This window comes from Arachis hypogaea, chromosome 19, assembly GCF_003086295.3.
Source record: "Arachis hypogaea cultivar Tifrunner chromosome 19, arahy.Tifrunner.gnm2.J5K5, whole genome shotgun sequence".
Taxonomy (NCBI): domain Eukaryota; kingdom Viridiplantae; phylum Streptophyta; class Magnoliopsida; order Fabales; family Fabaceae; genus Arachis; species Arachis hypogaea.
The window spans coordinates 48,494,770-48,509,343 of record NC_092054.1 but is presented as its reverse complement, the minus strand read 5'-3'; the positions used below and the strand labels follow the sequence as shown (position 1 = coordinate 48,509,343).

The following is a 14,574-nucleotide window of genomic DNA, read 5'->3' as shown; positions in this document are numbered from 1 at the left end:
TAATGAATTTTAATGTTGTAGCTTGTGATTGGAATGGTGGATTTTGGAGTTATTGTATGAGTTTTATGGGATGGTATGAGCATTAATGTGATAGTGGTTGGTGTTAATGAAAAGGGACTTGTTATGTTGCAAATGTGTAGGTTTTATGAGTAAAAGAATGTTAATTTGGTAAAATGGTGGTTTGGTATTGATGAGCGGATAATTTATACCCTTTTTGCAATTATTTTTACATAGTTTTTAGTATGTTTTAGTTACTTTTTATTATATTTTTAGTAGTTTTTATGCAAAAATCAAATTTTTAGATTTTACTATGAGTTTGTGTGTTTTTCTGTAATTTCAGGTATTTTCTGGTTGAAATTGAGGGACTTGAGCAAAAATCTGATTCAAAGGCTGAGAAAGGACTGCAGATGCTGTTGGATTCTGACCCTCCTGCACGCGAAATAGATTTTCTGAAGCTACAGAAGCACAATTGGCGCGATCTTAATTGCGTTGGAAAGTAGACATCTTGGGCTTTTCAGAAATATATAATAGTCTATACTTTTCCTGAGATTTGATGGCCCAAACTGGCGTCTAAACACCAGCTAGAGACCCTTTTCTGGCGTAAAACGCCAGAACTGGCACCAGAACTGGAGTTAAACGCCCAAACTGGCATCCAAGCTGGCGTTTAACTCCAACAATGGCCTATGCACGTGTAAAGCTTAATGCTCAGCCCAATCACACACCAAGTGGGCCCCGGAAGTGGATTTCTGAACTATCTGCACTTAGTTACTTATTTTCTGTAATCCCTAGTAACTAGTTTAGTATAAATAGCACTTTTTACTATTGTAATCGAATCTTTTTAGTTTTGGAACAATCTTATGCCATTTAGGAGGCTGGCCATTTGGCCATGCCTAGACCTTTTTTTCTTATGTATTTTCTACGGTGGAGTTTCTACACCTCATAGATTAAGGTGCGGAGCTCTGCTGTTCTTCATGAATTAATGCAAGTACTATTATTTTTCTTTCAACTCACGCTTACTTCTTCTCCAAGATATACTCTCGTATTTAATTCAGTTAAGTCAGAATGAAGGGATGACCCGTGACAATCACCCACTATCTTCATTACTCGCTTAGCCAAGATCCGCGTGCCTGACAACCACAAGCGGTCTACATGATGTTCAACATAGTCATTGGACGACAGCTGGAGTATATTCTCTTGGGTCTCTAATTCACGGACCGAGTCCGTGAGATTAGGATCTTCGTGGTATAGGCTAGAACCAATTGGCAGCATTCCTAAGATCCGAAAAGTCTAAACCTTATCTGTGGTATTCCGAGTAGGATCTGGGAAGGGATGACTGTGACGAGCTTCAAACTCGCGAATGTTGGGTGCAGTGATAGTGTGCAAAAGGATAGAGAGATCCTATTCCAATGCTAGTGAGAACCGACAGATGATTAGTCGTGCGGTAGCTATACCTGGTATTTTTCATCCGATATGAGAAATCCGACAGTTAATTAGCCGTGCAGAAACCGTACCTAGTATTTTTCATCCGAGAAGATCATACAACTTGCCATGGAAGGGAGCATGCATGATTGGAAGAAGACAATAGGAAAGCAAAGGTTCAGAAGCAACAAAGCATCTCCAAACGCTTATCTAAAATTCCCACCAATGATTTACATAAGTATCTTTATTTTATTTTATGTTTTATTTATCTGTTAATTATTAAAACCTCATAACCATTTGAATCCGCCTGACTAAGATTTACAAGATGACCATAGCTTGCTTCAAGCCAACAATCTCCGTGGGATCGACCCTTACTCACGTAAGGTATTACTTGGACGACCCAGTGCACTTGCTGGTTAGTTGTACCGGAGTTGTCAAAAGTGTGATCACAATTCCACTACAAGAAAATACATCTATTGCCACGCATTTTGAGCTACCGCCACGTTTTTGAAAGGGTGACCTATGAAAGGGTGGCGGTTGCTCTATCGCCACGCTTTTTTCAATCTATCGCCACGCTTTTTTTGCCACGTTTTTTTACAAATTAGCACTTTTAAAAGCGTGGCGGTAGGTGGGAGATATGGCCACGCTTTTAAAGCGTGGCGATAGGGCAGATCTGGCCACCTTTTATAAGCGTGGCCAAAGGGGAGGTATGGCCACGCTTTTAAAACGTGACGATAGGAAGAGATACGGCCACACTTTTAAAGCGTGGCCATAGTAAGATATACAGCCACGCTTTTAAAATGTGGCGAAATCCTTGTTAAATTAAAAAAAAATCTTTTCGTTACTTGATCTTCATTGCTACACAATATAAATTTTCAATCCATTTTTATTACCAAACCTACAAATATAGTATGCAATTTTTATTACAAGACATATCAAATAATAATTAGTGACATATATAATTTACTATAATTGTTTTATACATTAAAAAATTAATATTCAAATACAAAATAAATCTCGAGTTCAAATTCCAAAACTAAAAACCGAAGAAAAATACAGAAACAATACAAGTTAGAACTGCTCATAATATATCAAAATTACACTAATAGAGATGCTCATCAGCCTAAATACTTAGTAAAAGATCAAAATCAACCTAAAACTTCTCCACTTTGTACATTAAGCGTTCAAGTTATCCATTCCAATACTAGCCTGCAGCAAAATATCAAGAACAATAAAGCAACAGAAACTAAACTATGCTTAATGATTGGTAAATGCAAATCTAAAAGTACAATAACACGAAACTAAACTATGCTCAAAATACCAAATTAAAAGCAACAGACCTTCTGCAAATTTGATTTAACAAATGTTTCCCCAGATGGAGTTTTGTTCACTGATTCTGGAGGGAGATTAAGTTTCCGAACATCTTCAGGAGTCACCTTAAAACAGTAAACAAGAAGTGCTCAAAAGTCAAAACTGTTACCCAAAAAAAAAATCAATGAACCCTAATGAATAAAAATAAATACAACAGGGGATAAAAAAACACTAAGTTGCTCATGGTAGCAGCTAGAAACATGAAGAGTTAAGATTTACCAGGGTACAATAACATAAATTATAGGCCATCATAATAGATGGATATAGTGATGCAAAATCTATTGTAGCAATTGGCTTTTCATAGAACCCAGCTCTTGCCTCCAATACCTGCAAGTTGCAGAAGTTAAAAGAATCATGATCTTGTGCTTGACAAGCAAAAGTTGGATAAATAAACATCCAAACGGAAAATAAGGAAAAGGCTGCCAAGAATATATACACTTAAAATCATGCTTTTACACCTAAAATAAGGAAAAGGTTGCCAAGGTCCTGCATATTAATATATATCAAAATCAGATTAAATCAAACACTATACTTTGAGCTGTTTATATAATTTGGGGGGGAATAGAGGAGACCATTACCAAGAATTGCCATCACAGTTCTGGAATATGGAAGAAGAAAAATGGGAACAGTAAATTAACGCAGATATCATAAAAAGTAGAAAATGGAACAAATGAATAAAGAAAATCCAGATAAATTTAGCTATGCATTCTATCTAATATTGAGCATGAAGATAGAGTTACAGATAGTCCAAAGGATTAGATTCAGCATCTCTTCTGCTAGAATGTACGCATGATCATGCAATTTCAAGCATGAATTAAACTTCAAGATAATAGCTAAGCGAAAAAGGGGGCAATAAGTACACTAACTACACTAAATTGTTCAAAAACACAAACTACACTAACTCTATACAATCAATACACACACAAATTCTACCAAAAATAAAACAGTAAAAACAAATTGAAAATTTGTTTGTCAGGACTTAAATTAGAATTTTGCCTTCCAGTTGAAAAGAACTTATTCAATTTAGGTCATTTCAGTGGATCTACCTACCAATCTGATATTTAATTCAGCAACAAGGTAACAATTTGAGGGAAAATCTTTACGTTCACAATATACCAGCAGAATCAGTGACTTTTGGAGCAGAGAAGACTGACCAGTCATAAACCAGTGCGAAAGAAGTACGGAAGGAACATAGGAGCAAAGCAGCACAGGTTGTTTCTAGTTTCCCCAAAATTATGGAAAATCAATAAGCTATTCCTATAAGATAAATTATGGAAAATGCTTATGCTTGTTACTTCCTATGCAAGCACTTGCTTACAATCTTCGATTGATTATTTACTGAAAACACAGATCTACAAAAAACTACAGCATAATGTTATAATACAATCCTAGTATACTTCATAAAAACCTTTGAAAATTGAGCTGAATAATTAACAGCATCTGTGGATCAATGTATCTCTGGTACTAACATTACTTAATAAACTAAACAAAAAGCTAATTTTCCCCTGATTCAATGCTGGTTGTAACTTCCTTCAGCAGCAGAAATTGAATAAAACCAAGGACAAACAAATATAATATATCCAAGAGTAACGTAAAAGAAACAGATAAATAATTAGAGTAATTGTAAAATTTATCAGCAAACTTTTGAACACGTCAAGAGTATTTATTCTCATTCTACAGCATATTATGTATTCAGCATCCCTGTTAGCATGGAATTAATTTCACGAAAATGAGCAACTGAGAATATGCTCACCATCCATGTTTAAAATAGTATTAAAACATAGAAACTGCAGTACACCTTGAAACTAACCAATAAAATGAGAGCTGTTCGACTTGAAACAAAAAGGTTAATTGCTTTGCCCCCCTCAAAATTTATAAATAAAAATAAGTATTTACAAACTGTTGAGGGCATGGATATAAAACTAAAATTTGCTCTGCCACTATGAATAAACCCTCTATCAAGGTTAGTTATGCCTTTTACTAGTTAATTGCTACTCTATCTTCTTGAACTCAATAACATGAACCATTTATTTAGCAATAGGAATTTACAGAGACACAGTCTATTGAATAATGAGCATAACACTAGAGAAATGCTACACAGCCAGAAACACATAAGCAAACCATATCATAGTTGATTAGTATTTTCCTTATCACAATCCAAATGGTTGAAAAAACAACCTGAAATTCGAGAAGCATAACCTAACATCTCAACAGCACTAGGGAACTTCCTTCAAAGTTCAAAATCGTCTCTTGTTATTTACTTACATGGAACGGAGGTTAAGTTATTAATTAATAAGAGTTAGCCAGCAAAATCAATTGACCTTACCCCGAATATATTGTAGGTAGGTCCTACTGTTTCTCCTCTTATAACATCTCCTTCATACTTCTAACTTCTCAGTACTAAACTTCACGCGTGCTACTATTTACAAAAATGAAAGAAAAAATATTAAAAAAGGGTTTAGCAGTGATTAACTAATAATTAATTAATTAATTCAAGTTCGAAACTGAAATATACAAATAAAATAAAATTTGAAACTAAAAGAAAAACAAAACAAGTTCAGCTACTTGAGGTCCAAAATTTCAAAACTTCCTTTAGCTAGAAACAAAGCAGAAAATGTATTGAAGACTTTGAAAATAGAGTGAACAGTTCAATTTTAACGTTCTAACAACTGCATTACCTTAATCACCATTATCGTTAATTCATCATCAAAAAAGTCAAAATTTCAAAGAAAAAAGAACAATAGTTTTCCGGTACTCCGCCACCATGCGTTTGACCTCATGAAAGTGGCTGCCCTGGAGTGAATCCGCTGCTAGGCCCCAGCTCAGGGGGTCAGAGGAAACACTTTGCTTGCCCACCATCTTCCTTCCTAAACAATTCAGCTTAGTTATGAAATGTTTAAATAGGGAAACATTATTTGGTTGGTGAGTAAGTAGTGACTGCAGGGCACGAGGAGCAAGCTAAAACGAAACGAGTAGGTGGGAGATTACTTTCACAAATTTGCTGTTGAACAAGTCAGATAGAGTTGGAAATTATTCCTCACTCTATATTTGATCATTTAAGTTTTTTTTATAGTTACTCTACCTCAGAGACTAAGTCAATAAACTAGCTTGAAAAAGGTATGTAAATAACCTGAGAGATCATTTTAAAATTTGACAAATCGATAAAGAATAAACTGCAGGATAGCAAACCACAAGTTCTTCGTCATATATTCAGTGGTGTGTCGGGCCAAAGCATGACCAACCTAATTAAGAAGAAAAAACAGACAAATAAGCATAGATATCTTTCAGACGAATTAATAAACCAAGAACCTCCTACAAATCTTAAACTGAAAAAACAATTAGTTAAACAAAGCACAATTATACCTCATGTCTAATTATAGTGGCAATCTCAGCATCACTTTTAAAATGCTCTAAAAATCCGGTGTATACAACAATCTCACCACCAGGTAGCCAAAAGGCATTGACATCCGACTCATTGACAACAAGCACCTCCCAATTCAATCCATCGAGATGTGAGGTAGCTGGCCCTTTCTTTCTACTTTGCTGAACCCAACTGTCATCAAGGATTTCATCTTCCTTGTGCCAACCACTCTCTGCCTTACAATAAGCACTAGCATTAGGTCAAAGATTTCAAGTCCTTGTCTAGTACCAATAATATAATAGCATCAATTTGAAGCAAAATATATTTTAATATAATAAATATCTCAAAAAGACTAAAGATCTTTCTGGCTTCTTGTATTTGTGTCTGATTACAAAGTCCATATTTACAACAAACAAAACCAAAACAGCACAATAAACGAAACCAGCCAGTCCTAAACCAGGCAACTCAGACTATACACTCAACATTAAGAAAGATAAAAACAATCCTAAATCAGGCAGCTCAGAAAATTCTAATCATAACCAAAACCAAAACCAGCCCTTCTTTCGTATCACATATGTACAAGTACAATTTACAACTTCAAGCAGATGAACACGAAGAGTGAGATTCCCACAAAATTTAAAACGATCACAGCAAAACAATACTTAAAATCTCGATTTAAGAAACATAATAAAAATAGTAACAAGTTATCATGGAAATGATCTAACCTTACCTTCAGCTTTGACATCCATATTCGGCATAGCAGGGCTCCCCAACCGGACCATTTCACCACAAAGAAATCACTCATTTAGATTTTTGAAGATTAAAAAAAATGCAAATACTCATTGAAACCAAACCGTACCATCACTCCGATTGTTCACAACAGGTGATTCAGCAGCTAGGGTTCCTGAATTCACCCCATCGGAGGTTTATCTGAACTCTTCATCACACTGCGCTGCGACTCAGTTTCACAAGGTGATTCGCTAGCTCGTTCTTCTCCCTTTGACGCCTTCCCTTGTTGTCCTTGTTCGTTTCCACCTTCGCCGCCTTCTGAATCCTTCTCTTTCGGGAGAAGCTCCGGCGCTCCCTCCATGCTTTCAACTCTCTCATTCCCCCTAAACTTCCACTTGAGGCGCTTTATTTGCAGCACCCTGTCACCGTCGACGGAGAAAGAGAGCTTGGAGGAGGCAGAGTCGTTATCCTTGGAGGAGCCACAGTCGATTTGAATACGTCGGGTCTTTCCGCCGAAAATGGCGGTGGTGGAGTAAACGGTGTCGGCAAAGACATGTTCCTTCTTGAGGAGTAGGGAGTTGGGGTTGTTAGCGTGGAGAGCCTTGGACTTGGAGTAGGCGTCTTTGGGGGAATCGCCGAGGAGGAGAACGATGCGGTTGTGGACGACGAGAGCGAGGTAGAAGGAGGAGTGGGGTTCGGGGGAGAAGGAGGAAGAGAACATGGCCTTGGAGAGGTTCCAAAAGAGTCGCGTGGTGGAAGAGAGGGTTTTGGATCCGTGCTTCTTCCAGAATATGAAGGGCTTTATAAGGAGGAGGGGAATCGACGGGGTTGTGGTTGTGGACGTGGACGTCGAGGGAGCGGCCTAAGATAGAGCGTGACCATGTTAGAGTCACGAGGCCCGTGTCGGTGTGGTACAAGTACGTGGTCAGGTTGGGGATGGAGCGGCCTGGTGGCACCGGTGGTGGAGGACAATTACGGCAGGTGTGGGATGGCCGAAAGCAGGAAAGGAATGGCGATGACATCAAAATGGCACAGCGAGGGCGGGGATCTGAGCTCTCCTCCTCAAATCCTCAAAATGGCGCAAGGAGGGGAGATTGCCATAAATCGATGAGAGTAACGGTGTAAGAGTTGAGAGTGAGAGAGTCTCGATGAGGGGTTATTGGGTTTGGGGCGGGTTACTAGTTTTTTTTTTTTAAAAACCTTTTGGCCACGCTTTTAAAGCGTGCCAAAAGAGCATCAGGATATGGCCACGCTTTAAAAGCGTGGCAAAAGAGCACCAGGATATGGCCACGCTTTATAAACGTTACTGTAGTGAAACCCTGTTGCTACGCTTTCAAAACGTCCCTGTTTTTGTCTATGGCCACGCTTTTGAAGTGTGGCAGAAAAAAAACGTGGCCGTATCTCTATTCAACTGCCACCCTTACAAAAGCGTGGCCATTGACCCTTTTCGCCACGCTTTTGAAGCGTGGCAAAAAAAATGTGGCTGAATCTATATTCAATCGCCACCCTCACAAAAGCGTGGCCATTGACCACTTTTGGCCACGCTTTTAAAGCGTGGCAAAAAAAAGCGTGGCCATAGGCCTTTTTTCTTGTAGTGTTCCATGCACCAAGTTTTTGGCGCCGTTGCCAGGGATTGTTCGAGTTTGGACAACTGACGGTTCATCTTGTTGCTTAGATTGGGTAATTTTATTTTATGTTTAAGCTTTTTATTTTTATTTTCGAAAAAAAAATTACAAAAAATATTTAGTTTTCAAAAAAATTCATAAAAATTTTTAAGAATGAATTCTAGAGTTTCATGAGATATGTTGAAGCCTGGCTGGCTGTTAAGCCATGTCTAATCTTTTGGACTGAGGTTTCCACTTTCCATTGTAGAAAGGACATGTCTGTATTTGTTATGCTAAAGCTTGGCTAGCCATTTGGCCATGTCTAATTCTTTTGGACCGAAACTTTAGACTAACATTACACGAATCCTGGAATTCTTATTAAAAAATTTGAATTTCTTTATTTTCTTTTTCCAAAATATATTTTCTAAAAATATACAAAAAATTAATAAAATCATAAAACCAAAAAAATTTTGTGTTTCTTGTTTGAGTCTTGTGTCAAATTTTAAGTTTGGTGTCAACTGCATGTTTTTTATTTTTCTTAAATTTTCGAAAATATATGCAATGTGTTCTTCTTTGATCCTCAAGTTGTTCTTGATGATTTTCTTTGTTTAATCTTGTGATTTTCTTGTTTTGTGCTTTTTATTATTTTTCATATGCATTTTTGAATTCAGAGTGTCTAAACATTAAAAATTTTTAAGTTTGGTGTCTTGCATGTATTTCTTTTCTTAAAAAATTTTCAAAAATATGTTCTTGATGTTCATCATGATCTTCAAAGTGTTCTTGGTGTTCATCTTGACATTCAAAGTGTTCTTGCATGCCTTATTTGCTTTGATCTTAAATTTTTATGTCTTGTGTCATTTTGTTGTTTTTCTCTTTCTTCATTAATTCAAAAAAATCAAAAATAATATCTTTCCCTTATTCTACTCATAAATTTCGAAATTTTGGGTTGAGTTAGTCAAAAATTTTCAAAATTTAGTTGTTTCTTGTTAGTCAAGTCAAAATTTCAATTTAAAAATTCTATCTTTTCAAATCTTTTTCAAAATCAAATCTTTTTCATTTTTCTTTCATGGTTTACGAAAATTCTTCAAAATAAATTTTTCAAAATCTTTTTCTTAATTTTATTTCATAATTTTCGAAATTATTGCTAACATTTAATGTTTTGATTCAAAAATTTCAAGTTTGTTACTTTCCTGTTAAGAAATGTTCAATCTTTAAATTCTAGAATCATATCTTTTAGTTTCTTGTTAGTCAAGTCATCAACTTTAATTTTTAAAATCAAATCTTTTTAAATTTCTTTTTCAAATCTTTTTCAAAATAAATGTCAATCATATCTTTTTCAAAACTTAATTTCAAAGTCTTTTTCTAACTTCTTATCTTTTCAAAATTTATTTTCAAATCTTTTTCAATTAACCACTTGACTTGTTTGTTTTAATTTAAAAAAAAAGTTTACTATTTCTTATCTTTTTCAAAACCACCTAATTACTTTTCCATTTCTAATTTTCGAAAATCACTAACCACGTTTTCAAAATTCTTTCTAATTAACTAATCGTTTTAATTTCTAATTTTATTTTATTTCTTTTCTTAAATTTCGAATTCTAACTAATAATTAAAATAAAAACAAAAATATTTTTCTTTTATTTTAATTAATATTCGAATATTCTCTCTCTCTCTCATCTCTTTCTATTTATTTTATTTATTTACTAACACTTCTCTTCTACTCATAATTCGAACGCTCTCCTTCTCTCTGTGTTCGAATTCCTCTTATTCCCTTTCTACCTCATTCTTCTATTCTTCCATTCTTCTACTCATATAAAGGAATCTCTATACTGTGACATAGAGGATTTCTCTTCTCTCTCTGTTCTCTTCTTTTTCATATGAGCAAAAACACGAATAAAGACATTCTTGTTGAAGCTGATCCTGAACCTGAATGGACTCTGAAGAGGAAGCTAAGAGAAGCTAAAGCACAACACTCTGGAGAGGACCTTACAGAAACTTTCGAAAAAGAAGAAGACATGGCAGCCGAACCCAACAACAATGGTGGAGATGCTAGGAAGGTGCTTGGTGACTTTACTGCACCAACTTCTGACTTCTATGAAAGAAGCATCTCAATTCCTGCAATTGGAGCAAACAACTTTGAGCTTAAGCCTCAATTAGTTTCTCTAATGCAGTAGAATTGCAAGTTTCATGGACTTTCATTGGAAGATCCTCATCAATTCTTAGCTGAATTCTTGCAAATTTATGACACTGTTAAGACCAATGGATTAATCCCGATGTCTACAGACTTCTGCTTTTCCCTTTTGCTGTAAGAGACAGAGCTAGGATATGGTTGGACTCACAACCTAAAGAAAGCCTGAACTCTTGGGAAAATTTGGTCAATGCTTTCTTGGCCAAATTCTTTCCACCTCAAAAGTTGAGCAAGCTTAGAGTGAAAGTCTAAACCTTCAGACAGAAGGAAGGTGAATCCCTCTATGAAGCTTGGAAAAGATACAAGCAATTGATCAGAAGGTGTCCTTCTGATATGCTTTCAGAATGGAACATCTTATGTATATTCTATGATGGTCTGTTTGAATTGTCCAAGATGTCATTGGACCACTATGCTGGTGGATCTCTTCATCTGAAGAAAACCCCTACAGAAGCCTAGGAACTCATTGAAATGGTTGCAAATAACCAGTTCATGTATACTTCTGAAAAAAAATCCAGTGAATAATGGGATGACTCAGAAGAAAGGAGTTCTTGAGATTGATACTCTGAATGCCATATTGGCTCAGAATAAAATATTGGCTCAGCAAGTCAATATGATTTCTCAGAATCTGACTGGATTGCAAGCTGTATCCGGCAGTACTAAAGAAGCCTCCTCTGAAGGAGAAGCTTATGACCCTGAGAATCCTGCAATGGAAGAGGTGAATTACATGGGAGAATCCTATGAAAACACTGATAAACCACTATTTCATGGTTTATCTTGTGCTCAATTGAGTGATTTTTATCAACTCTTTACCCACTTATTCATACTATTTGCATGTTTTGCGTTTTCCTTCCTGATTTTGTGCTATGATTGAAAACATGCTTCTTTGATCTTATATTTGCTAATAGTAATCCTCTCTTATTACCATTCAATGCCATGATATGTGTGCTAAGTGTTTTCAGAGATTACAGGGCAAGAATGGCTCAGAGGATGGAAAGGAAGCATGCAAAAGTGGAAGGAATACAAGAAGTTGAAGGAACTGCAAAGCTGTCCAGCCTGACCTCTTCGCACTCAAACAGTCATAACTTGAGCTACAGATGTCCAAATGATGCGGTTCCAGTTGCGTTAGAAAGCTAATGTCCGGGGCTTCAATTTGATATATAATTTGCCATAGTGGCCATAGAGATAGGCGATGCGAACGCGTGCTCCACGCGGACGCGTCGCAGTGACGAAAATCAGCGTGTTTGAATTCGCAACCAGCGAATTCTGGGTTGTTTCTAACCCAGTTATCGGCCCAGAAAACACAGATTAGAGGCTATAAAGTGGGAGAATGCATTCAAACAACAGAATCAAGCTCATAATTCATAATTTAGGATTAAATATAGTTTTAGTGAGAGAGGTTCTCTCCTCTCTCTTAGGATTTAGGATTAGGATTTCTCTTAATTTTAGGATTACTTCTCTTCAAGTACAGGTTCATTATTCCTTTAATTTATTTTCTATTTTAATTTTATTACTTTAATTATTATTTATCTTTTCAACTTGACTTATGCTACATTCATATTATGATTTTCTTATTTAATATACATTATTGAGGTATTTCAGATTTAAGATTATTTTATTTATGTTATGAATGCTTTCAATTTATCCAAATTATTTTTATTCAAATAGATTTTCCTCTTTTGGTTGTGGTTAAGTAATTGGTAACACTTGAGTTATCAAACTCAGCTGTTGATTGAAATTGGAATTCTCTACTGGTTAATTTGTACTCCAATAACTCTAGTCTTTCCATAGGAGTTGACTAGGACTTGAGGATTAAATTAATTAGTCCACTTGACTTAACTAAGTGGGGGCAGAATCCAATTCTCATCACACCTGACAAGGATAACTAGGATAGGATTTCTAGTTCTCATACCTTGCCAAGAGTCTTCTTTATAATTATTAATTTATTTTTCTTGCCATTTAATTTATTTGTTTCCTATTTCAAAAACCCAAAAATATACAATTTTCATAACCAATAATAAATCATACTTCTCTACAATTCCTTGAGAAGATGACCCGAGGTTTAAATACTTTGGTTATAAATTTTATTGGGTTTTGTTACTTGTGACAACCAAACTTTTGTACGAAAGGATTCTCTGTTGGTTTAGAAACTATACTTACAACGTGATTATTTTTATAAAAATTCTTTACCAGCGAGAATCCGTTCGTCAAAATGGCGCCGTTGTCGGGGAATTGCAAACGTGTGCCTTATTATTGGTTATTGTAAATATTTACTTTTAAATTGATTTTTTTGAAAAAAAAAATCAGATTTTTATTTTAAAATTTTTTCTTATCTTATCTTAATTTTAATTTTTAAAATTCAAATCTTTTAAAAAAATCATATCTTTTTCAAAATCTTATCTTATCTTATTTCAAATTCAAATTTCAAATTTCAATTAAATTCCAAAATTCAAACCTTTTCAAAAATTAAATCTTTTTCAAATCTTTATCTTATATTGTTGACTTTTTCAAAATTTAAATTTCAAAACGTTTTAAATTAAAAACTTATCTTCCCTTACCTAACTTATCTTATCTTTTCTAATCTTAAAATCCAATCTTTTTCAAACATTTTCTCTTATTTATTTTATTTTATTTTATTTTCCTTTACTTGTTTATTTGTTTTTGTTTTTAATTTTTATTAGCTACTATGAATTCTCACCCCTCTGCTTTCAAGTTTGGTTCCATTGTTGTTGTAAGGAATGGAAACTATAATGAAAATAGGCATCAAGGTTGGAAAAATCAAAGATGGGAGGAGCCACAAGGATTTGATCAACCCTCTTGGCAACAACCCCCTCTAATGCGCTATAACCAACAAGTCCCACCATATGCTTATATACCACGTCCTCAACACAACTCTGGACCACCATACTCACAAGCACCTTACCACCAAACACCCCCATATGACCCTAATCCTTATCCACCACACCAACCACTATATGAACCACACCCAAAACCACCACCTCAATATTCACCATCTCCATTGGATAACAACACACTCATTTCTAATATCATTGGTCTCACCTCTACACTCCAAAATCTTATATCCCGTATGGACCAACCCTCTACCTCCAATATTCAACCCTCAAGCTTCAGTGCGCTTCCTTTTCAACCACATAATAATCTTCCCATCCCATCACCACCCTCCATGGAAGAGCACCCACATCCATCAATCCAAGAGCAAGATTATCCCAATTATGCTATTGATATGGAACAATAAAAAATGAATCATCTTCGCGAATCCATACTTCATAAGAAGCTAGAGGAGGCCCTACAGATGAAGGTAGTAGAAACCTTTGAAGTCGAAGGAGTGGTTGAAGAATTAGTGAAGAAAGACATCAAGGAGGAGTCTGATCTTGTCTTAGAGCAAGAGGAGGCCCAAAAGGTGAAGGTGGAAGAGACCCTTGTAGATGAAGGAATAGTTGAAAGGAGCTGTCATGGAAAGGAAATCATCAAGGATGAGTACGATTTTATACTAAAATAACTGGACAAAGTAGCAATTATTGAAGAAGAAGAAGAAGAGGTTGAAGACTTGGGAGATGCAGAACCTCCATGGGAAAGTCCAGTCATAGAACCTCCTTCCAAGACGTTTGAATTTGATGCCAAAGAGGGTGTACAACCTCCAAGGCATATCATGGCTAAAGACTTTGAAGAGGTTGATCAAGAGATGGAAATTAAAAAAGAAGAAGCACAACCTCTCATGCCCTTGGTAAGTAATGAAGAAGGGATTGAATTGGAAGAAAGCTACCAAGAGGAAGAGGTTAAAATTGAAGAAGTTTGTAAAGAGGTGGAAGTTGTCAAAGAGCACAAGGGCGTGGAGCTTGAAATTACCCTGCCAAAGTTATTGGAGACCTCTCCGCCTAAGTCACCAT

At 35.7% G+C, this 14,574-nt stretch overlaps 1 long non-coding RNA gene and 1 other non-coding gene across 2 annotated transcripts; both read right to left on the bottom strand.

The window, feature by feature from the left end:
* Positions 1-2,513: 2,513 nt before the first annotated feature.
* LOC112779400 (uncharacterized) lies at positions 2,514-3,124 on the bottom strand. Its single transcript, XR_003190683.2, has 3 exons — positions 3,010-3,124; positions 2,760-2,855; positions 2,514-2,628 (listed from the first exon to the last, which is right to left on the bottom strand). It is a non-coding gene; the product is annotated as an uncharacterized lncRNA (long non-coding RNA).
* A 7,776-nt stretch (positions 3,125-10,900) lies between these two features.
* On the bottom strand, positions 10,901-11,008 carry LOC112780473 (small nucleolar RNA R71). Its single transcript, XR_003191306.1, has one exon. It is a non-coding gene; the product is annotated as a small nucleolar RNA R71 (small nucleolar RNA).
* Between the last annotated feature and the right edge of the window lie 3,566 nt (positions 11,009-14,574).